Below are 24426 nucleotides of genomic sequence, written 5' to 3'. Positions count from 1 at the left end.
CCACTAGGAAGATTATCTCCAGCAACCTTACCTACTTAAATAATATCCTCAAGCCTAGGATTCTAGTACTCAATTAAATTACCTAAGTTAATGTTAAATGTTAGTTAGGTGTTTAGTGATTAGAATGGCTAAATGATCTAGTCAGGAGCCCATATGACTCTCAAGACTATAGTTGATTACAAGTAAACCTAACACACACTTCTCAAGAATATGATAAGGCATATGGAAGGTACAAACATCAATGAAAATACAAGATTATGCAATTCTCATCAATGGTTGAAATATACAAATCACATATCCAAATCAATCCATCAACAAATCAATCTCAGTGCTAATAGATGAACTCAAGATTATAGTTGCAAGCCAATAACATCATAATTCAAGACTATGATCTTACAATGTGGCATGCTCCTGTAGTGAACGCCAAATAAGGAATCTACTCATCAGCCTAAATGACCCTATCTTTAGCTAGCCTCCTAATATCAAACAAATAAAATAACACTACCTCAGTTAAAAAAAAATGTAAAGCATTTTTAATTAAATTTTATTTTTTAATAAAATACTAGCTACTTGTTTTTAAATTAATATCATCCTTTTATATTTATCCATATTTAATAGGTGTTTTACTCTAAAATAAATATAAAGTAATTTATTTAATAAAGGTATTTTTGGAAAACAAAAAAAGCAATGATTACATTTTAAGAAATTAAAAATATTTTATATTTTTAATATCAAACTTCTTAAAAAATGACTTACATTTTTAAACAAAGGTAGTACTATACTTTTCAGTTCCAATTTATAATATATTTTTGTTAAAATTACACATATCAATCAAGCTTATTAAATATACTTTACTTTTTTAAAATAATAATATAAATGTTTAAGAATGTCATTAATTTAATAATTACTAAAGGTATTTTAAAAAAAGTCATTAATTGCATGTTTGAATATTTATATAATATTTATGGATGTACCTTATTTAATAAAACCAAAACATATTGGTTTTTATGATCTTATGTGAATTATAGTAGGTTAACCATACAAGTGAATCAAATGGACAAAGATGCAATCTACAATCCTGTAGTAGTTAGTTATTCTCTATATCTTAATTAATCAAATCAAAAATAATAAGAGATTTATTAATTATTAAGGTAGTTACTGATATGATCTATATAATATGATCAATCAATAACTAACATACGTCTCTTTATCATTCTTTCCACTATCTCTTTTGCACTCTCAAGAAGCTCTGGGGACTTAGCGACTTAGTAAGTTGTGAGTTTACTTAAATTCGAGGTAATCAATTCTTATTATTGACTTATATTTTATCTAGATCAATGGACTCATAGATATGCCACTAAATTTTACCGATCATTTTATATTGTTTATTAAGATATTTGCAACACTACAAATGAAAAATACCTTGCATTTCTAAACATCTAACATAAAAAAAATGCATTATATTTTTAAACCCATTAACTTGTGTTATGATCAGCTATGACCTCTGACCTCCCATCTCACTTTGGACCTGAAATGCACAATTAGGGGCTTTCTATTTTGAAAACTCTTAAAATGGCTATTTTGAAGGCACATTTATTCACATGTTTACCATTTGTTGGTGCAAACATTGAACAAGCAACACGCACTACTCTGCTTTTAATTTTGTAGTTTAACTTTTTTTCCTTTCTCCAAGAAGATCTATTTCATCTTATTTTCATTACGATATGAAAAGGTAGAATGGGATGTTTACATAAAAAATAAAAAGGGTTGCCAGCCAATAATGGAGGAAAGAGGACTGTTCATTGCTTGTGATCGGGTGCTTGCCCTCAAAATGGTGATAAGTCTAACAACTATAGAATAGTGACAATTTAAATCATCTTTCAAAAAGGTGTTTCAAGTCAGGTTAAATGGTTCCTAAGCATGACAAATTAAGTGGCAGAATTGATATTGTGTTTGAAGTGTCCTAAATCAAGCTAAAAACCAAAACTAGTGAATATGTGTGTGAGTTTCTTAAGGAAGTAAGTACCTAAAATTGGATTTGGACTTAAATCATCACTAATGTGCAAGTAAGTGTGCTCTAATTCTCCCTCCCTTCCCAAGAATTCAATAGTTACTAGGAAGATTATCTCCAGCAACCCTACCTACTTAAATAATATCCTCAAGCTTAAGACTCTAGTGCTCAATTCAATTACCTAAGTTAGTGTTAAATGTTAGTTAGGTGTTTAGGCTAAGTGATCCGGTCAGGAGCCCATGTGACTCGCAAGACTATGGTTGATTATAAGTAAACCTAATACACACCTCTCAAGACTATAAGGCATACAAACATCAATGAAAATATGAGATTATACATCAATGGTTGAAATATACAAATCATATATCCAAACTAATCCATCATTAAATCAATCTCAGTGCTAATAAATGAACTCAAGACTATGGTTGCAAACCAATAACATCATAATCTAAGACTATGGTCTTACAATGTTAAATAAATGGAGAAAGACTAAGAGAAAGAAAAATATTACACAAATTGAAGATCAAAATAGTTCATCTAGTCTTTATCTTCCTTTGAGAACCAAGGAAACCTTAGCCTTCAAGCTCCATTGAGGCTTTAGATGAAAGATCAAATGGTAAGAATTGTAAAGAATGATCAGAGGAGGAGAATGGTAGTGGTTTTGTGAAGATCTAATGGTTGGATGTGGAGATGGAGTGATAAAATTTTAGAGAGAAAGAGGAGAAAATGAAAAACCCTAAGAACTAGAGAGAGAAAATGAAAATGAAATGAAGATGGTGAATAAATGAATATTTTAATATGAATTATAAGGGGATGGACATGCAAAATGGGTTTGGATCAGATTGCCTCTCAAAATTAATTCTAAAATGAAATTAAAAAGGCTAGAGAGCTTCACACTTTGTGCACATGCCCTTATGTGACATATTCTCATTGGTTGGATGATAATTCCTATGTTAATATGAAAATGCTTTGCACTTATGAATTCATATCTATCCCAACCATTCTGATTTCCTCATGCCACATATGGTCTTCCAAGTCCCCTTATATTTTCTTAACCAATTGATGCAAGTCCAAGTGCACATGATCACTTATATCACATAATGAACAAAATTTAATCAAATAAATGTATGTGACATAATAATTTATATCTTAAAACATGAAATTAATTATTTAAATGAGAGAAAAAAATAAAATGAAAATTAAGGGTTGCCACGTGTGAAAGCCATGCATGCACTCACACATGCATAAAATCCTAATTAAGTCAACAAAATTAACAAATCAAAATTATAATTTTTAATTAATATCTCCCAAATCACATTAAATTTTTAAAATCTAATTTCACATTCATTCTCTTAGGTATAAAATACATTAAATACAATATTAACCCAAATTTCTATAAAAATCACACTTTTGGACCAAAATGCCCCCTTAATGCACAAATTTGACTCTTAGATGATTTTCTTACTTTTAACACCATAAATGCACTCGATAGAGAATAAAACATGAGAAAATAGATCCTAAATAGCTAGATAAAGTGTATAAATAATATATCTTATATGATCTAAATAAGCCTAGTGCTAATTCAATCAAGCTTAAATAAGCCATGCTCATCTAAATTACTCGCTTTACCCCCCTTCTCAACCTCATTAACACATTTTTCTGCTATTCCGTCACAATCATGATTATTTTTGCAAATTTTGTTCCTAATTAAGTTTTTTTTTAATTTTAACTTGTTATTCATATGAAGATTTTTCAATCAAGTCCATCTCATCATTAACGCTCCGGTCAAATTGTAATAATTATTTTGAATTATATATTAAGTATTTTAAATAAAAGTAAGAATACAAGTTCTAATATAAAAAATAGGATTAAAAAATTAAAATATAATTATTAACCGAAAGAGATTTTTTGCCAGAATCAAACAAAAGAGATTATAAATTAAAATTTAATATTTTAAAAGCCACTAGTATTTATGTAAAGTATTAATATTGTTCAGTAAAATAATTGTAAGAAATTGTTAAAAAAACATGTTTTGAACGTTGCCTACTACCTAATGCCTAGTACCTATAAATAGGGCCTGCGTTATCTTCTCCGACAAGCTCTTGGGGTAAGTTTCTTTTGATTTGTTACGGTTACTTGGAGCTTATTTCTCTCAATGTCTGATGGTTCGAACACGCAACATGTGGCAGGATCATTATCCTTAACACCAACATGACAGTCTGCTTGGAGCTTATTTGATTTGTTTTTGTTTGATAAATCGAAAAATTTTAAATAAGGAAGTTGGTCTCAAAAACATTTAAAACTTTAATTCAGTTTAAAGAATAAAAGTAAAAATCAAAGCATTTTTTATTTATTATACAAAATTATTAATTATTAACTTTTTTACTTTACTTATTAATTTATCAATATCACTTTTAAATTACATCCATTTATCAATTATTAATTTTCTTACTTTATTTATTAATTTACTAATATCATTTATAAATTAAATCCGTTGATTAGACAAACAATAACATTGGTTGTTAGTTTGCTAATTTTACTTGTTATTTTACTAACATCAGTTAAATTAGTAATTTACAGCTGATATTAGCAAATTAACTAATTTAAAAAGCTTTAGTTTAGTCCATGGGATAAGGGTTAAAATAATTTCAACTATAAAAAGGCCAAAGTACCTTTCACTTGTCATACAGAATTACTAGTTATTAATTTTTTTACTCCACTTATTAATTTATTAATATCATAGCTAATGTTAGTAAATTAATAAGTAATTTAAAAAACTTCAGTTTAGTCCATGGGATAAGGGTTAAAATAATTTCAACTATGAAAAGGCAAAAGTACCTTTCATTTGTCATGCAAAATTACTAGTTATTAATTTTTTTACTCCAATTATTAATTTATCAATATCACTTATAAATTATATTCATTTATCATATGAGTAATAACATTAGTTATTAATTTACTAATTTTACTTATTAATTTACTAACATCAACGGTAAATTATTGACAGGTCTTGATATTAATAAATTAATAAATAAAGTTAGCAATTTAACAACTGATATTACTGCTTATGATTGAACAGTTGATGTTAAGTCTTATATAATTATTGACATGTCAGTTCATGTAATTTGCAACTCGTATTAGTAAATTAGAAAGTAAAGTAAAAAAATTAACAACTAATGATTATGCATACAAGTGAAGGATATTTTGATCTTTTTACGATTAAAATTATTTTCACTTTTTTTTTCAAGACTAAACTGAAGTTTTAATGTTATTTTAAAGACTCACCAATAATTAAGTCCCATCTTTTGTTCTTATTTGAAATTCTCCCTTGATAAATTTCCCTTTCTTTGTAATTTGCGTTGAATTCTTCGTAGTTATCTTCTCACTCACAGTCACAGACCACCGTTTCTCCTTCTCTCCTTCGGCTTCTTTGCAAAAGCTGAAAGAAATATTTCTCCTCCATCTGTGATCTGTCCTTCTTTGTGGGCTCTTCTTCAGTTCTGTTCCACGAAAAGCTTTTTGATTACCTCATTCTTCTCACCACTGGATCTGCTTCCTGTTGCCTTCATCCCCTTGCTAGGTAAATCAAAGCCCTGTTTCTTGCTATCTGAGCTTTCTTCCCAAGAGGTCTCAACAATAAAGACTAGATTCACTTGCATGTTGTTTTCGGCTCTCATTTGCTATGCTTTTCCTTGTTTTTCTCTAATCTGATTTGTTATTCCTTTGGTTGCTTGTGGTTTTGATTTTTCGATTAGAAAGATTGTGCCATTTCATCACTTGCCTCTATTTTTTGTTGTCTAAAAATAACTGGTAGAATATTATTTTTATTCCATAATGATTATGGGCATCAGACTGGTGGTTAAGTTTTAAAAGTATTTTCATATTTTGTTTCAAGTTGATAAAAAATATTATCCCTTCATTGTGACTCGAAATTGTGATTGTTTTGGTAGGATAGTATTATTGTCATTATTATCCTTATTTTGTGATGATTTTGTTGATAATGGTTTTGGCTTTGTCTAGTTTCCTTCTGATGGAATTGTAACGAAGTCTTATCAAATTCATCTCAAACTACCAAAAAAAAAATTATTTAGAGATCTACAATCATTTCTAACTAGTGAAAAATTCATTTCTCAACAAGTAGAGACAAATTTAAAGATGAATATAGTGGTGTCTTAAAAAATGGCATCACTAAATAATTAGAGACAAATTTTTTAAGTTGTCACTGATTAGAGATGGATTTATTCTGTCTCTAAATAAAAAATTTCATTTCTAATTTTTATGAAAAATTTGTTGCCATAAAATGCTCTAAAATTATATAAAAATGATAGAAACGGAGTAAAATAGTCTATAAATTCATCTCTAAAAAATAAAAATTAAATTTCTTACTCCACTGCCATGTCAGTGCCACATTACTTAACAACTCACCAGTCACTTGTACATCTGCATGTACCAACTCACAACGCATCATGTTGTCACTTCATGCTATGTCAGCTGCTACAACTTGCCACATCACATATTTGTCATAAAATATGTTATGGCTAAGATTTGATCCATTGAGCTCCTACCTTTCAAGTCTTAAGTCCTCCTTCTTTGCCAGTTGAACTGAAATACACTGGTAATTATTATATACAAAATTAAATATATGTTAATCAACAACATACACATATATAAAGTAATATGTTATTAAAAATATTACATATATTATTTTTTATTTTAAATTTTTAATATGAAAAAATTATTTACATGATTATTTATGTTGTATTTTTAATAAAATATTATTTTTGTTAGGAAAATAAACTTAAAATTTTTAATTGAAAATAATTAAATATATAATTTATTTAAAAAATATGTATTTTTTAGTTTATATTAAATATTTTTTACTTTTATATTTTCCATATTATTCTCAAAAATTAATAAATAAATAAATAAATTTTTATCTTCTCCCAAAATGGTTAAATGTTTCCCATTTTTATTCTTACAAATAAATTTTACCTGTAATTTTTCAATTATTTTTTAAAATTATTTTAATAAAAAATAATTATGAGCATATAATTTTTGTTAATTATCATTTTGAATAAAGTTTTAATTTTTTAATGAATAATAAAAAATTTTAAGATAAAATTAATTATTTAATTTAAATATACTTATATGATTTTTGTATTTAAAAATTATTTTTAAACAAAATTATTTTTTATCAAATTTATTTAATATGGACCAAATTTGAAATTTAAAATCGTATAAATATTATATATATATATATATATATTAATACATAATTATATGTATGATAAATTAGAATTTTTTTTTATATAATTTTAAGTTATACTACAAATCAATAAAATAATTTATTTTCTTATATTCTTCAAAATTTATTTTTCTTTTCTCCTTCGTATGCTGAAAATAAGAATTATTCATGTATGTATATGTGTGTGTGTATATATATATATTAGAATAAAATGAAATTTTATAATAAAATAATTAATTCTAGTCGTATAGATATTGCTTACAGTCATTTCAAATGTATTTTTATTACTTATTATTAATATTCGATTTCATATATGTTTTTGAGTTTTCATTTTATTTTCTTATTTTAATGTGCTGTCATAAAATATTGCTAGTGACTTCTTTCAAGACAATTTTATTATTTGATAAAAAATTATCAAAAATTAAAAAAGTACTAAAGGGAAATATGAATAATACAAAAGTGACAAAACATTCAATCGATTATGGTTATAGAATAAATTAATCAATAATGAATAATGGTTAAATTTAAAGAAAGAATAAAAGAAAAAGAAAAAGATTTCAATGACATGCAAAACATTTTCAAACACTCTATAAATTATAAAGATAAATTTTTTAAATATAAATATTGAATTTTTATTGTTTGCATTGAATGGAAAACTCACAAAACGGATGAAATCTTTGAAAATTAATTTTCATTTTAATATATTTCAAACATATATTAAAACAATCAATAATTCAAAAATTAAAAATATAACATTATAACTCCATCTCTAAATCAGTCTCTATTTTGAATTAGAGACACATTGAAAAATAAAAATAATTTCATCTCTAATATATTTATTTCAGTCGTCTTTAATTCTATCTCTAAATTAATAAAAATAAAAATATGAAATTTTAAAGAAATATAGAGAGAGAATTAGAGATGGTTAAATTTTTGTCTCTAAATTCATAAAAAAAGTCTCAAATTCAGTCTCTAAATTTAAAAAAATGTAAAATTAACATTAGAGATGAAATTGGAGATGGTTAGTTTAGAGATGGAATTTATTCATTTCCAAACTCTTCTCTAGCATTTTAATTTTTTTAAAATTAAAATTTTAATGAATAATGACACAAGTCAAGACGAATTTTGTGATTCTTTTTTTATGGACGTATATAAGTCATCTTTAAATATGTCTCTATACTTTATAATATTTTTTAAATTAAATCCATCTCTAAAAATATAATTACTCTTTATTAGAAACAATAATTAGACCATCTCTAATTTTCATCTCTATTTTATTATTATTATTATTATTATTATTATTATTATTATTATTATTATTATTTTTGTAGTGTATAAGCCTTTCTCTAATAGAGGACAGTGTCAGGACATACACAAGTTCTGATTAACTCAATACCGTTTTCTTGTATCTCTTAACCCTTCAAATTTTCAGTTTCTCTTCCGACGAATTTCATTTGCTTTGTTTTGTCTAAAATCCTTTTCCCTTCCTAGTATTTCTATCATACCCCTTCCTTCTCTTCTCTGTTTTCACCCCCCTTTCTTTTGCTCTCACCCCTCTCTCTTCTTCTTCATTTGATCTTTTCCTTCATCAATTTCTTTCTTAGCCTCCGGCCACTCAATCACTTGATATAATATGTCTTGTTTTTGGTTGGATTTTTGTTCTGTTTTCTTATTATCACCATGATGTTTAGGTTGTTTCTGCTTGACTGCTTGGGTAATGCAAGAAGAGGAGGTGAGATTGAGCTTGCTGAGTGTTTGTGCTTGCTCTCCTTTCCGTTTATGGTTATTGGTTTAGTGAGAATGAGAGGTTGCCTTGAACTGAATAAGTATTACTTTTTCCTTTGTTGTGGTTGATTAAGCATTGTTGAGTATACATTTCTCTTTACTCGGCTCGGCTACCAAATGGAATAATGTCTCTTGCTAATATCTATTTTTCTTGCTTTTTTAATTATTACAAGTATTAACAAGTTACATATGTCTTGTAGGCTTTTAAGAGATATCCAACTATAAGGAAAATATTTTAGGTGAAGAAATGAGTCCGGTGTGACTGAAAGCAATCTATGTTTACAAGGTTCAATTTGTGTTTCACTTTTTGCTGTGTTTTATATTCTCGCCTTTCAGAATACACAGAGCAACCAAGGAAAAAAAAACAAAGAAACCTTTATCAACCTTATTGAACGCAAAATTACTTCAGGTGTGCTCCCCTTAGTTTTACTTTGTTTCTCTCGATAACTTTTGTGCTCCTCTTCTGGCACTTTGATTTTTACCGCTCACTAACCCCTCAGTCTGATCGAACTATAGATTAGTGCTCTAGCTGTCGCCGGCCACCACTGACGCACCATCAAGCTGCCGCTGTCATTGGTCAAGCCACCACGCCATCTGAAGTGTTGGTACAGTAGCTCAATGCTGTTGTTATTATTATTATTATTTTGAATCCTTACTTTGATTTGATCATATTTTTTATTTTTTAAATTTTTTAATAATATAATTCTTCATTTAAAATAAATTTGAGATACTTGGTCATGATGTTTTTTTTTTTTGAAATAAAGATTTAATAAAATCTTTTCTTACTTTTTTATTTCAATTTGTCCATGATGTTGGATTGGATGGAACGGGTAACCAATTTTTTTTTTTTTAATATTTCAGAGATCTTGTGAAAACTTACGAAGATTTTATAAAAAAACAATTTTTTTATATTTGGTTCCCATCATAGAAAAACATAATTTATTCGTTAATATATTTAAGGATTATTTCTGCCAGAAAATGTATTTAAAGCTTTAATTTTCATGATATCTTATGTATGTATATTCTTAAAAATGATTTATTAATATTTTTTATTTTAAAATTTTGTTATTTATGTGTATCATAAATTTTTCTGGCTTTCAAACTCATATACAATATCTTATTATTTTCAAATGCTACTTTTTTTCGTAAATAGTGAGAATCATTTTTTAAATACTTTTAGTATTTTAAAAAGTTTAAACAAACATGGTACAAAATTTTTAAAAGTATTTTTTAAATTTACAAGTGATTTTTTTACGAATTTTTAATTGATAGCTTGTGAGAACATAATAATAACAAGGAAGAAATCTTAACAACTGGCGAAAATGAGGGAATTTCAATTTAATTGTATGCTTGGGATTAGGATTGGGATTTCCTTTCTAAGTCACTATTAATCAGTTTAAACTCTTTTTTTCCTGTCTATCTATAATTAGAAGGTCAAAGATGGAACAACTAGTAAACAATATTATAATCAGAAAGCTACTAATAAGTAATAACCTTTTTATATACTCCTTCCATTTTAATTTATATGAGAAACTATTATTTTTAGTTTGTTTTTTTATTAAAAAAAATCACATTTTTCAATTGGCATTTATTACAAAATTTTTAAATTACCCTTAATAATTTTATCATTCATAATAATAATTAAAAATTAATAAAAGCTTGATTAACATAATTAATAAAGGGAATTGCAATCCAATTCTTTTATTTTCATACACAATTAATATAGTTAATCGATTTTTTTAAACTGTGTGATATATTTTTTTCTCCTATAAATAGAAACAAATGGAGTAAATCCTATGATAATTGTCATACATTTTTGTTCTCGCCATATAATATCTTTCAAATGATTGGCATTAAAAATTTTGCTATTACATTTAATTTTGGTCAAGTTGCACGATGTTTCATCTACTTGTCCATTCTCACAATATACTATTTACTATTAGTACCTAACCCTTTTTTTATTAGTGGAGATCTGAAAATTAGATTTTTTGTTTCTTTTTATTAAATATGAGCTCGTTAATGTGTGCCTTATCTTTGTTAATAAGAGAGAGCTTTAGTATTCTTTTTTATTAAGTTCACTATTTTTTAATAAATGGCCACTGTTAAAAAAATAAATCAGCATGTATAACTATAAGTCTTCATCACATACACAGACACGGATTGAATAATGGAAAGTGTTTTATCATGATAAATCTTGAGCATCTTTATACAATTTTGTGTTACTATTGTTTTCTAATTTATGAAGGATTTTAATTCTGCTGGTGATGTCCAATTCAATTGCAGAGACACATTGGCCACTCGTTATCCACCCGCCCAGCATCAGACAAGCTACTTTAAGATACCGTAATGATTTTTTCAATTTCGCATCCACATCAAACCAAGCACTAGTCCCTCTTTCATTCATTGCATCAATGTGAGGCCCGTAAGCATCTTTTGTCTAAATAGAATTAAAATACTGAAGATCCCATGTCAGATTTGTTAAAGTGGTATGTCAACTGATTTAACCCCCCCCCCCCAAAAAAAAGGTGAGATGGCATAAACAGTTAGCTATTTTTTTTTTTTTAGAGCAAAAGGCATAAACAGTCAGCTTTAAATTTTTTAACAGGGATTTTTAGTTAAAATATGAAACATGAGGTTTCTTAATTTAAAATTTTAGTGGTGAAGGGAGTAGATTTGCAAATGATTCGGAGTTTGGGAAAGTTATATATTTGAAAAGGAGGCCTCAAGTTGATTTGGAATACATGAGGAAGATAATACATTTGACTCAAAATACTTACTTCTTTGCGACGAGTTAACTTCCAGCAATATGAAACATTAAATTATTTTGTTCAACCACTTAAAAATACTCTTGAAATTGATATTACTTTTTACTATTTAAATATATAAATGAATGTATATTGCATGAACAAATATTTTAATCAATAGATTTTGTTTCAAGCTGATAAAAAATATTATCATCTAATAAAACACTAAGGATAATAGTTTTGGCTTTGCATTTTTGTTTTAAATCTTGTAATACCTTTCCTTGGAATCTCTATAATATAGGAGTACTGTCTATTACTCTGCAACATGGATGTTTTCAAACACTCCCAACTCAACAACTTTATTCTTCCTGACTCAGGCAGGCACTAAAAACACTGAATGTTATTATTAAAATTAACCTGATGGGCCCTCAAGCACCCAAATCCATTGTTAAAGTTTGCCAAGACATTGACATCTTTAAACTCATTAATCATAACATCCCACACCAACTCATCCATTAGTTTGAAACAAGTGCTTTGTATTTCTATGCACTTCTTCAACCTTAAAAAAAAAAAAAAGTCCCCCACACTTCTTTTTCTATGGCAACAAGAAAATTGGTGACTACGGCGATATTGGTTGGATCAAGTATCTTATACTTCAATCTCTTCCCATTTCCATAAAAAAAAAAAAAAACCAAACACTTTCAGGTATAAACCCAAAGGCATTTGGTTTTTTCATGAAAATAGGAAGAGATTGGAATATAAGAGACTTAATCCAATCAATATCACTATGGTCGACCATTTCTTGTTGTCAAAGAAAAAGAAGTGAGGACTGAGGAGGACTTTCTTTTTTTAGGTTGAGGAAATACAAAGAAATCTAAAGCATGTGTTTTGAGTTGATGGATGAGTTAGGGTAGGGTATTATGATTAATGAGTTTAAAGATGCTGACATCTTGGCGGGCTTTAAAAATAGACTCGAGTGCTTGAGGTCCATTAAGTTAGTTTTAATAATAACATTTAGTGTTTTTAAGGGCTGTGTGGGTTAGGAAAGATAAACTTGTTGAATTAGGAGGGCTTGAAAACATTTATGTTGCAAGTATTAGATAGCACTCATGTTTTAGAGATTCCAAAGGAAGGTGGATTATAGAATTTCAGAAAAAATAATCTGCAAAGCCAAAACCACCATCAACAAAATCATCACAAAATAAGGATAATATTTTTTTGAGCCTAAAGCAAAATCTATTGATTTAAATATATATTTATGCAAACATATATGCTCATTCATATGTCTAAAAACTAAAAAAAAAAATATCAATTTCAAGAGTCATTTTAGGTTGTAGAATAAAATAATTTGGTGTTTTATTATTTCTTAGCTTGAAGTTACCTATTGCTCTTCTATCAGAGTTCATTAGAAATTAGGTAACTTAAAGGAGCAATTATTTTAAGTCAAGCATGTTGCCTTCCTCATGTATTTCTAATAAAGTTGATGTCTCTTTTTTAAATATATATATATATATATGGGAAATGAGCAGTCACAAACACACAGCAAGCTCAATCTCACCTCTTCTTGCATTACCTAAGCAGTCAAGCAAAAACAACCTAAACATCATTGTGATTGCAAGAAAACAGAACAAAAATCCAGGCAAAAACAAGGCATATCATATCAAGTGATGGGGGGAAGAGAGGTTGAGAAAAAAATTGATGAAGGGAAAGACCAAATGAAGAAGAGAGGGCACGGGAGACAGAGGAAGAGAGCAAATAAAGGAAAAAAGAGAAGAGAAGGGAGGGACATGGGATACTTGGTCATGATTTATAAAAAAAACAAGTTTTTGTTCGTTAATATATTTAAGGACTATTTCTGTCAGAAAACATATTTAAGGTTTTAACTTTCATGATATCTTATATATGTATATTCTTAAAAATGATTTATTAATATTTTTTATTTTAAGATTTGATGTTATTTTTTTTGTATCACAATTTTTTATGACTTTCAAACTCATACAAAATCTTATTATTTTCAAATGCCACTTATTTTTTTTTAATAGTGAGAATCTTCTTTTTTAAATACTTTTAATATTTTAAAAAGTTTTAAAAATATGGAAAAAATTTTGAAAGTATTTTTAATTGTGTAAGTGATTTTTTATGAATTTTAAACTGACTGCTTGTGAGAACATAACATTAACAAGGAAGAAATCTTAAAAAAATGGGTAAATTTAATTGTATGCTTGGGATTGGGATTGCCTTTCTAAGTCACTATTAATCATTCTAAACTCTCTCTTTTTTTTCTGTCTATTTATAATTAGAAAATAAAAAATGGAACAACTAGAAAATAATATTATAATCAGAAAGCTGCTCATGACCTTTTTATATACATTCAATGATAATTGTCATACATTTTTATTCTCGTCATATAATGTCAAGCTCTCTGCTTTTGTTATTTCTGTTCATCCCACATTTTCCACTATGCTGAATTGCCTCATGTCTCTTCACTGCGTCAATTTATTTGGCTAATGTATAATATCTTTCAAATGATTAGCATTAAAAATTTTGATGTTACATTTGATTTAATTTTGCACAAGTTGCAAGATTTTTCATCTATTTGTCCATTCTCACAATATATTATTCACAACATATTATTCACTTTTACTGGAGATCTGAAAGTTGAAGTTTTAGTTTCTTTTTATTAAATGTGAGTTCATTCATTTGTGCCTTGCCTTTGTTAATAAGAGAGAGCTTTAATATTCTTTTTTTTTTATCAAGTTTATTTTTTTTAATAAATGGCTACTGTCAATTTGTATGTACAAGTCTTCATCGTACACGGACCGGACACGGATTGAATAATGAAAAGTGTTTTATCACTCGTTACTAAAAACATATATAGATTAAAAAAAACCCACCAAGCCCAGCATCAGACAAGCTATTTTTAGTTAAAATATGAAACATGAGAGTTCTTAATTTAAACTTTTAGTGGTGAAGGGATTAGATTGGCAAATGATTCAGAGTCCGGGGAAGTTATATATTTGAAAAGGAGGCCTCAAGTTCATTTGAAATACACGAGGGAAGATAACACATTTGATTGACTCAAAATACTTGCTCCGTTTCCACAAGGTAACTTTAAACAAATGAAATACTAAATTATTTTGTTTTATAACCTAAAAAGACTCTTGAAATTGACATAATTTTTTAGTATTTAGACATATAAATGAATGTATATTGCATAAATAAATACTTTAATCAATAAATTTTGTTTCAAGCTGATTAAAAAAATATTATCCTGCAGTAGAACTCTAATAGAAGGATAATGGTTTTGGCTTTGCAGTTTTTTTTTTTTTGGAAATTCTGTAATCTACCTTCCCTAGAAATCTCTATAACATAGAAGTACTGTCTAATACTCTATCATATGGATGTTTTCAAGTCTCCCAACTCAACAAATTTATCCTTCATAACTCAGGCAAATCACCAAAAACACAAAATGTTATTATTAAAATTGACATAATGATCTCTCAAGCACCTGAGTCCATTGTTAAAGCTTGCCAAAATGTTTCATCTTTAAACTCATTAATCATGACATCCCACCCCAACTCATCCACTAGCTTGGAACACATGCTTTAGATTTCTTTGCACTTCCTCAACCTTAAAAAAAACAAAAAGTCCCCCTCACTTCTTTTTCTATGATAATAAGAAAATCAGTGACCATGGTGATATTGGTTGTATCAAGTATCTTATACTTTAATCTTTCCCTATTTCCATGAAAAAACCAAACGCTTTCGAATATAACTATAGGTACTCAAAAGCTTCTGGTTTTCTTATGGAAATGGAGAGAGATCGAAATATAAGATATTTGATCTAATTGATATTATTGTGTTTGACTATTTTCTCATTATCATAGAAAAAGGAGTGAGGACTATTTTCTTTTTTAAGGTTGAGGAAATACCAAGAAATATCTAAAGCATGTGTTTCAAAATGATGGATGAGTTGGGGTGAGATGTTATGATTAATTCTATTGATTAAAATATTTATTTATGCAAGCAATATACATTTATTTATATGTCTAAATACTAAAAAAAAACATCAATTTCAAAAGTGATTTTAAGTCGTAGAATAAAATACTTTGGTGTTTCAGTATTTCTTAGCTTAAAGTTACCTATTGCTCTTCTATTGGGGTTCAATAGAAATTAGGTACCTTAGAGGAGCAGGTATTTTGAGTCAAGTATTATGTTATCTTCCTCATATATTTCTAATACAATTGAGGCCTCCTTTTTAAATATATATAAATGGAAATGAGCAAGCACAAACAGGCAGCGAGCTCAATCTCACCTCCTCTTGTTGCATTACCCAAGCAATCAAGTAGAAACAGCCTAAACATCATTGTGATCGCAAGAAAATAGAACAAAAATCCAAGCAAAAACAAGGCATATCATATCAAGTGATGGGGGGAGAGAGGCTTAGAAAGGAATTGGCGAAGGAAAAGATCATACGAAGAAGAAAGGGCACGAGAGAGATGGTGCCAAAGGAAGGAAAATAGAGAAGATGAGGGAGGGGCATGAGAGCAAATGAAACTCATCAAAAGAGAAACTAGAAATTTGAAAGGGTCAAGAGATACAGACTTGATTACAATTTTAGAAGGAAATAAGACAAAGTCAAAACCATTATCAACAAAATCATCACAAATTAAGGATAATAATGAAAATAATACTATCCTGCCAAAACAATCACAATTTCAAATCACGATTAAGGGAAAATACTTTTTATCAACTTGAAACAAAATATGAAAAACACTTTAAAAACTTCACCACCAGTATGATGCCCACAATATTTCTAGAATAAAATAATACTCTACCAGTTATTTTCAAGCAACAAAAAACAGAGGCAAGTGATGAAATGGCGCAATCTTTCTAACCAAAAAACATATTAGAAATTGGAGCTGAAAACGTCATGCATGTGAATCTGGTCTCTTTTGCTGAGACATCTGGGGAAGTAAGCTCAGATAGTGAGAAACAGGGCCAAGATTTACCTATCAAGGAGATGAAGGCAACAAGGAAAAGATCTGGCGGCCTTGAACACGGTAGGCAGCAGGGATGTACAGATCCAGCGGCGAGAAGAAAGAGGTAAACCAAAAGCTTGTTGTGGAAAAGAACTCAAGAAGAGCCCACTCAAAACGACAGACCACAGATGGAGGAAAAGAAATCTATATTACTTTTAGCTTTTGCAAAGAAGCCGAAGGAAAGAGGAGAAACGGCAGTCTGAGACAGTGAGTGAGATAGCCAATGGGGAGAGAGATAACTACAAAGAATCCGACGCTAATTACAAAGGAAGGGAAATTTTTCAAACAAAAACAAATCAAGCAAGGTCCAAGTAACCCCTAACAAATCAAAAGAAGACAGTTAGGCAGTCGGTGCCCAGAGCTTGTCGATCACGCAGTCGGTGCCCAAGAGCTTGTCGATCACGGAAGAAAACACAGGCCTTGTATATAGGTATTGGGTAGTAGGTAGTAGGCAACGTTCAAAACATTATTATTATTATTTTTACAATAAGTTTAGTAAACATAAATATAATAGATTTTAAAATATGACATTTTAATTTATAATCTCTTTTGATTAGGAACAAAATTTGCAAAAACACTCATTTTTGTGATGGAATAGCATAATATTGTTAATGAGAAGGGAGTTAGAGCCAGTAACTTGGACAAGTGGAGCTTATTCAAGTTAGATTTAATTTGAGTCAAATTTATTTAGTTAATTTGAGTTAAACTTGTTTAGATCGAACTTAAAATATCTTTATAAACTAAAGCATGTAACAGTAACAGCCCTCCTTCCTCCATTATTGGCTGATAACCCCTTTTATTTTTTATGTGATCATCCCACCTGATTCTACCTTTTCATACTCTAGTGAAAATAAGATGAAATGAATCTTCCCGGATTCTAGGTGCTTAAAAAAAAAAACTTCTTGAAGAGCAAAGAGAAAGACTATAGAATTATAGATACAAGAAATTGCAGATAAAAAAAAAAAAGATATAAGAAATTGAAAGCAGAGCAGTGCATGCTGCTTGTTCAGTGTTGACACCCAAAAATGGTAAACAAGTGAATAAATGTGCCCTCAAAATAGCCATTAAAGATTTTCCATCTCCAAAGCAGGATGGGAGGTCACAAGTCATAGCTCATAACACAGAAGTTAATGAGTTGAAAAATATAATTTTTTTTTTTTGAGGTTAGATGCATGTTTAAAAATATAAGATTTTTTTTAATTTTTCAATGTGCAGTTAAAAATATTTTTAATAAAGAAATCATTCAACAATTTATCTTTTAGTAAATTAGTTTATTAAATAAGCGCAGATATATAAAAATGGTAGTAGTTTAAAGATATTTAACAAATGTCATTGGATAAAAAATAAGGATAAGTAAAACCAGATCTGGGTTCATATGCAAAATAGTGCAAGTCAATTTGAACACTATTGGCCATTAGCAGCAAATTGGCGATCGTCGTCAGCGATTTATAATGATATGGACATCCAAATTGGGTAAAAACGGTGTCGTGGAAGGGATGGGGGTTACCTGGATTCCGGCACGGGATGAAACGGAAACCAGCTTTTTCTTATTCTAATCTTTGTCCTTGTTCGCAGCTGTGGTTTTCGCAGCAAGAAGACCCTTCCCCACTTTTCCCCGCCATTTCCTACCTGCAGATTAAGTACGCAAGCCATTTCAGAGCTTGCGAAGCGTCGGGACAAAAAATAATAATTAAGAAAACAGGGCAGCAAATGTAGATGCTGGGGGAAAAAGGAAGCAAAATGAACGAGTTGTGACAGCACAAAATTATGCCGGGGAAGACGAAAGCCATAAAATTAGAGCATATAACTGATAAGGTGATTACTAATAACTATCCACACAGAGGGAAATCGCAATAGCAAGACTGGAAAATAGACCAGAGGAAAAAAAATCAGCAGAGCAAGGGAAGAAATAAAGGGTTTGACAGTTGAACGCCCACAGACATGTTCCTTCGAACAGACCAACACAGATAGAATGGGAGCAAACACCTGAGAGTGGTGGGAGGCCAGAGAGTAAAAGTGAGGTGAGGAGACGGAAGAATGGGGAAGAAGGAAGAAGCTTTAGATAATTGGTGCGTTATGGCTTTCAGATTAGATGAGATCACATTTAATGAATTAGTTGGGAAGGGCATGGCATGGCAGTAAAGGAATACTTCCTTGTTTATTTAGAGCAGTGCCAGATCGACTATGTGTGTGCAGAAGAGCAGAGAGAGAGAGAGAGAGAGAGAGAGAGAGAAGATGTTGAGTTAATCTAGCACGCATGCTTCATAGTGTTAGATGTCTATAGAGAATTAGGAGAGAGAGAGAGATTTAATTAAAAAAATATACTGTCCGTGTTTTGAATGCATGAATTGCAAATTTTTTTAAAAAATAATAAATAATAAACTTTCACCAGGAAGGGAATTGTAGTTTACGCGATTGATATAAACATTTTTCAAGGATGAGGGGGTACAATAATCAAACCAGAAGTTGTTTTCATGCAGTCTTAAAATAAATAAAAAAAGCCATTGATTAATTTATAATAAAGATTGAAGGTAATTAGATATGTTTTGTAATAAAGATTGTAAGAGTGCTTTCTTTATTAACATTAATGGATGAAGACATGATTTTGGGGATCCAATTGAATTTTATGCAGAGTAGGAAGTTTATAAAGATCGTATTTATTTTTATCAAAGAAAGACAATATAAATTGATACTAGTCAAAACAAGCATATGTTAACTAAATGGTATTCTCGTGATAATTGGGGCTATGGATTTTCAATTTATATATAAGAGGTAGTATGGAATCCATTGTAGGTGAGAAAATTATTGGTTTGATCGAGTATGTTGTCAATAAATTTTTACCTCTTATTTTAGTACATGTTTTTGGAGGAGCACTTCTGCAAAAAAAAAAACAAAAAAAAAAGTTTGAACATGATGCATATGGCTAAAATATCTGATGCTTTATATGATTAAACTTAACTTTGGTTAATTTTTGAAGTCTATGGAACGTGATTAGTCTAATAGAATGTACTCCCCCATTTTCAAATATAAAAAAAATAGTCAATTTATAAATTTAATAAAGTTGATTAAGTATAATAATTATATCTAAAATTATAAAAGTTGAATTAAATTATTCCTGTAATTAAAAAATAATTTATCTTGTAAAAATAAACATTGACTTCATGAGAACAACTTAAGAAAAAATGTGATAAATATTTCTTGAAATTTGGATCTGTGCTTATAAATAAAATTAAAGAAACACATGTATAATAGTTTATCTTATATTCGAAAGTAGAGGGGTAATTATAATGTAGTTATAACTATGGTGATATTTTGGGGTAGCCAAGCAGAAAAGAATCTCTTTTCTTTGAGAGAAACATAATGCAGTTGGTGTGGCAGGCACTTGCATTTGTTGAGACCTGAGATTATTAGTCAGACCATATTCTCAAGCAAGCATTTCTGAACCGTTGATGCTCCACGTGTACGACTCACATCACTCGGGACATGTGAGGAAGATACTTTGAGGCAGATAGATTAAGCTTTCACTTGTAGTGGTTATTTATCTTTCCTCTGCTTCATCAAAAGAGGAAAAAAGATGATAACATGCATATAGCCTGTGTGTTCCATGCATTGAAACTTTGAAACTGAGAGATACGTTAAATATTATGCTAATTCATATAATTTAATATTTAGCTTTAGCTACATATATAATTATGTTTGAAATTAAAAAAAATTGAAATAAATTATTCCTGTAATTAACAACAATTTATCTGGTGAAAATAGATACTTTATGGGGGATAATTTAAAAAAAAATATAATAAATGCTTTTTGATATTTATAATATAATTTTTCTTATAAATAAAAAAGCAAAAAGATACATGGTAATTTTTTAATGTTTTAAAAAATTGATCAGACCAGTCAATTCAACGGGTTGGCTTGAGAACCGAACTTTAGTCTGATCCAATATATGATCAAAACTGGACAAGCATAAACTAGTCAAAGACTAGCTAAACCAATCAAAATCTGGCAAGATTGGTAAAAGCAAACCGGGTTTATGCTGGAAATAAAAGAGAAAGACAACATAAAAATTACACCTTCAATCCTTTGGGCCATGAGTTGTTATTTTAACAAATCATCACAACTTAGCTCCTACTATGCGGCGAACTCAAAGACGCTACCAACCCTCATTGTCGTACTGTGGGCATGGCTGAAGGAAGGACGTCTTCATTTGTAGGTTATGTCTTTTGGACAAGTTTCACAGTGTGGGGGACAGGAACACCAACCTTCTATTTCAATGTATAAGCTCTTATGTCAATTTGAGAGTGACAGAGCCAAGTGGGTTAGAGATTGAGAGTAAGTAAATGATCAACTGAGATTTTGAGGACTGTGAGTCTGTGACACTCTGACTTCTTTTTGTGGCACTCAATATCAGCATTAAGCGTCTAATTTTTTCATTAAGCCAACGCTTGTCTAGGTTTGTCCTTTAATTTGGGATATATATTATATATATATATTTCTTCAGATACTACATCATGGGAATCGGACGTGTTGATAATGACAAGAGAAGTTAAGTTTTTTTATTAAATAACTAACCTGGGAAGTGTGGAATATTAAAAAAAATTACTTTGTAGAAATTTTATAAAAAAACACATACTCCCTCCATTAAAAAATATGAGACGTTTTTAATAGAATCTCACCCTCTAATAAAGTAGTTACCTACTTTCAAATTAACTCTATCTTTTCATATTACCCCTATTAAATACTCTATAATAAATATAAAGTCATTTATCAATAGGGGCATTTTTTTTAAAAAAAAACAATGATTACATCTTAAAAAACTAAAATACCTTACATTTTTAACATCCAACTTCTTCAAAAATGCCTTATATTTTTAAATGAAAGGAATATTATTTATTATGATTATGATAATAAAAAGTGATATTAGTTAATTATTTTTAAATTTTATGATATCTTTTTTAATTTATGTTTTATAAAAATGCTTTATCATTTAATTATTTTATAATTTTAAATGTCTTCATGCGTTTTATATTTTTAAAAGGAAAAAATAATTTTAGATTCCTGTACTTTGCTCACATTTTACTATTGATCCCTATATATTTTTTTTTGATATTTTTGGTCCCTATGCTTTTATTTTTCATGATTTTAGGCCCTAAAATAATAAAAAATAAAAGTACAGGGACCAAAAATGATAAAATAAAATACATGGACCAATAGCAAAATACGAGCAAAGTACAGAGACTAAAAGTTATGTTTTTTTTTTAAAAAACATTTTTTTTATCTACTATATCAGATTATTTTCTGAAGTTATTCAAAATAGGGATCATGAATTTTAGTAGGTCATGTTATAAGGAACTAACTCTTTTTATTAAACTCAATCCTATTAATACTCTCTCCTTTTGATAGAAGCGAGGTGGGACTGTTAGAAACTTCCTAACAAATATTATGCACACATTCAATGCATTCTTCCTCATTTTTCTTTTTTCTTGTTATTTTGGTTGATTTTGTGTTTTGCTTATACTTTGAAAACTTTTTTTAATGCAAACACATCTTCTTGTTTTTTAACCAGCAATGTCAAACATTTTTTTCATCTTTATACTTTCTATTATTTGTATATATTTTTGTTTAAACTTGATCCTTTTAATTTAACTTGAAAGTTTCCGTCACTTTTTTTTTGGGAGTAAAGAAGTAAAGTGTCCAACACTTCTTTCACCATTTTCTTAATTTCTAAATGGAAAGCTGCATTCATGATTAGCATCATCTATTCATCAACCAAAGATGATAGATCATATTACCAAGCATTTATAATATTTTCTTAATATATATATATATATTGTATGTATGTATGTATGTATGTATGCATGCATGTATTTTTTATTTGATTATAATATATAAATTAAAAATATATTAATTTAATGTCAACTTATTTGACTAATAATTGTAAACCAGTATCTAATCCCATTTAATAACCAATCCATTTTTTAAAACCTTAGGAGTGATGTAAATGCGGTTTGCTTGGTTTTTTTTTATAAAAAAAAAAAAGTAAATGCAGTTTGGCTTACGTTGCACTCAACAAGCCAAAGTAGCAAACACCTCCATTATCTGATATATTTATAGTTGGGAATTGGGAGTGGGTGAAGATAAATAATGTTTGACCGCTTTTTTTTTTTTAAAAAAATGATATTAAGGGCCTTAAAAATAGAATTTATTTTACTTAGAACTTAAATAAATTTGAAATTGTTCCATAGGCCTTGAGGCCCTAAGTGCAATATTTCTTCAGAGAAAAAATACTATTTTGCCCTTAATGGACAGAAATGAAATTGAATGCAGAGAAAGAATGACAAACACGCAGGAATGGGTATTCAACTAGAGAAGGGGAACGTTTCGATTTCTAATGGAGAGGAGTAATTTTTGAGGTGCGTAGATTTTAAAATCTCTCCATCTTAAGCAATGCTTTGATGATTTTAAGATCTTAGCTGGAGCTTTTTAGGTTTCTCACATTCTTGCTGTAGAAATGAGTTAAAATTTTTACTGTTCTTGCTGTAGAAATGAGAGGCATCCGTTGTTGCTGCATAAATCATTTAAGGGTAGAAATAATTTAAGATTTTTCATTTCTATATGTCAGTTGCTAGTGAAGTGGTGATAGAGATGATCTTTACTCATTTAATATGTAGTAGTTCATTTAATGGAAGCATTTAATGGGGGGTTTTACATGAGGTAGTAGGGTGCATATGAGATGGACTTTTTATTGTACAAAGTTAAATGTGATATTGTTGAAATTGAAATTTTATTTGTGATTCTACCACTGATATAAGGTAAAGGTTGCTGAATCATTTTGGCCATGAAAGTTTTAGAGTAGATTAATTATTGTACAATAATGATGGTTGACTTGTTTATAGTGGAGTTTTACCCGTAAACTGAATAAAATATGATCCAATATGAAAAAATCTTCTGTCAGAAATGTTGGAGTATTTGTTGTATAAAAATAAACTTTGAGTTGTTTTTGTTGAACGTTGAGATGTGCATTATGTTATGTCTAGCCTAATGATAAATTGGAATCACATGACGTTCAGGTGAGAATATATGAACTTCGTGTTGTGCATAGTGGATATTATGTTATGCCATGTTTGCCTAACTTGAGCGTTCCTTTTATTAAGCCTAGCCTAATGATAAACTGAAATAACATGGACTTTCAGGTGAGAATATATGAACCTTGTATTGTGCATAGTAGATATTGTATTATATATTATTTGCCTACTTGTGCAATTTGTTAAGGAAGCCTGACTTACTGATATAAGCTAAAGGTTACTGAACCATTAAGTTGGTTCAGGTGAGAATAAATGAACTTTGTGTTATGCATAGTGGATATTATGTTGTGCCATATTTGCCTAACTTGAGCATTCCATTTGTTAAGTCTAGCCTAACGATAAACTGGAATAATATGGACTTTCAGGTGAGAATATATAAACCTTGTGTTATCTATAGTGAATATTGTGTTATACATTGTTTGCCTACTTGTACAATTTGTTAAGAAAGCCTAACCTACTAATAGAAGCTAAAAGTTGTTGAACAAAATATTTATTCATATCTCACTCTATTGCCT

The sequence above is a fragment of the Prosopis cineraria genome, unplaced genomic scaffold (assembly GCF_029017545.1).
Source record: "Prosopis cineraria cultivar Desert tree isolate PC_DT_omini unplaced genomic scaffold, ASM2901754v1 PC11, whole genome shotgun sequence".
Lineage (NCBI taxonomy): Eukaryota > Viridiplantae > Streptophyta > Magnoliopsida > Fabales > Fabaceae > Prosopis > Prosopis cineraria.
Note: the sequence above shows the minus strand (reverse complement) of the source record.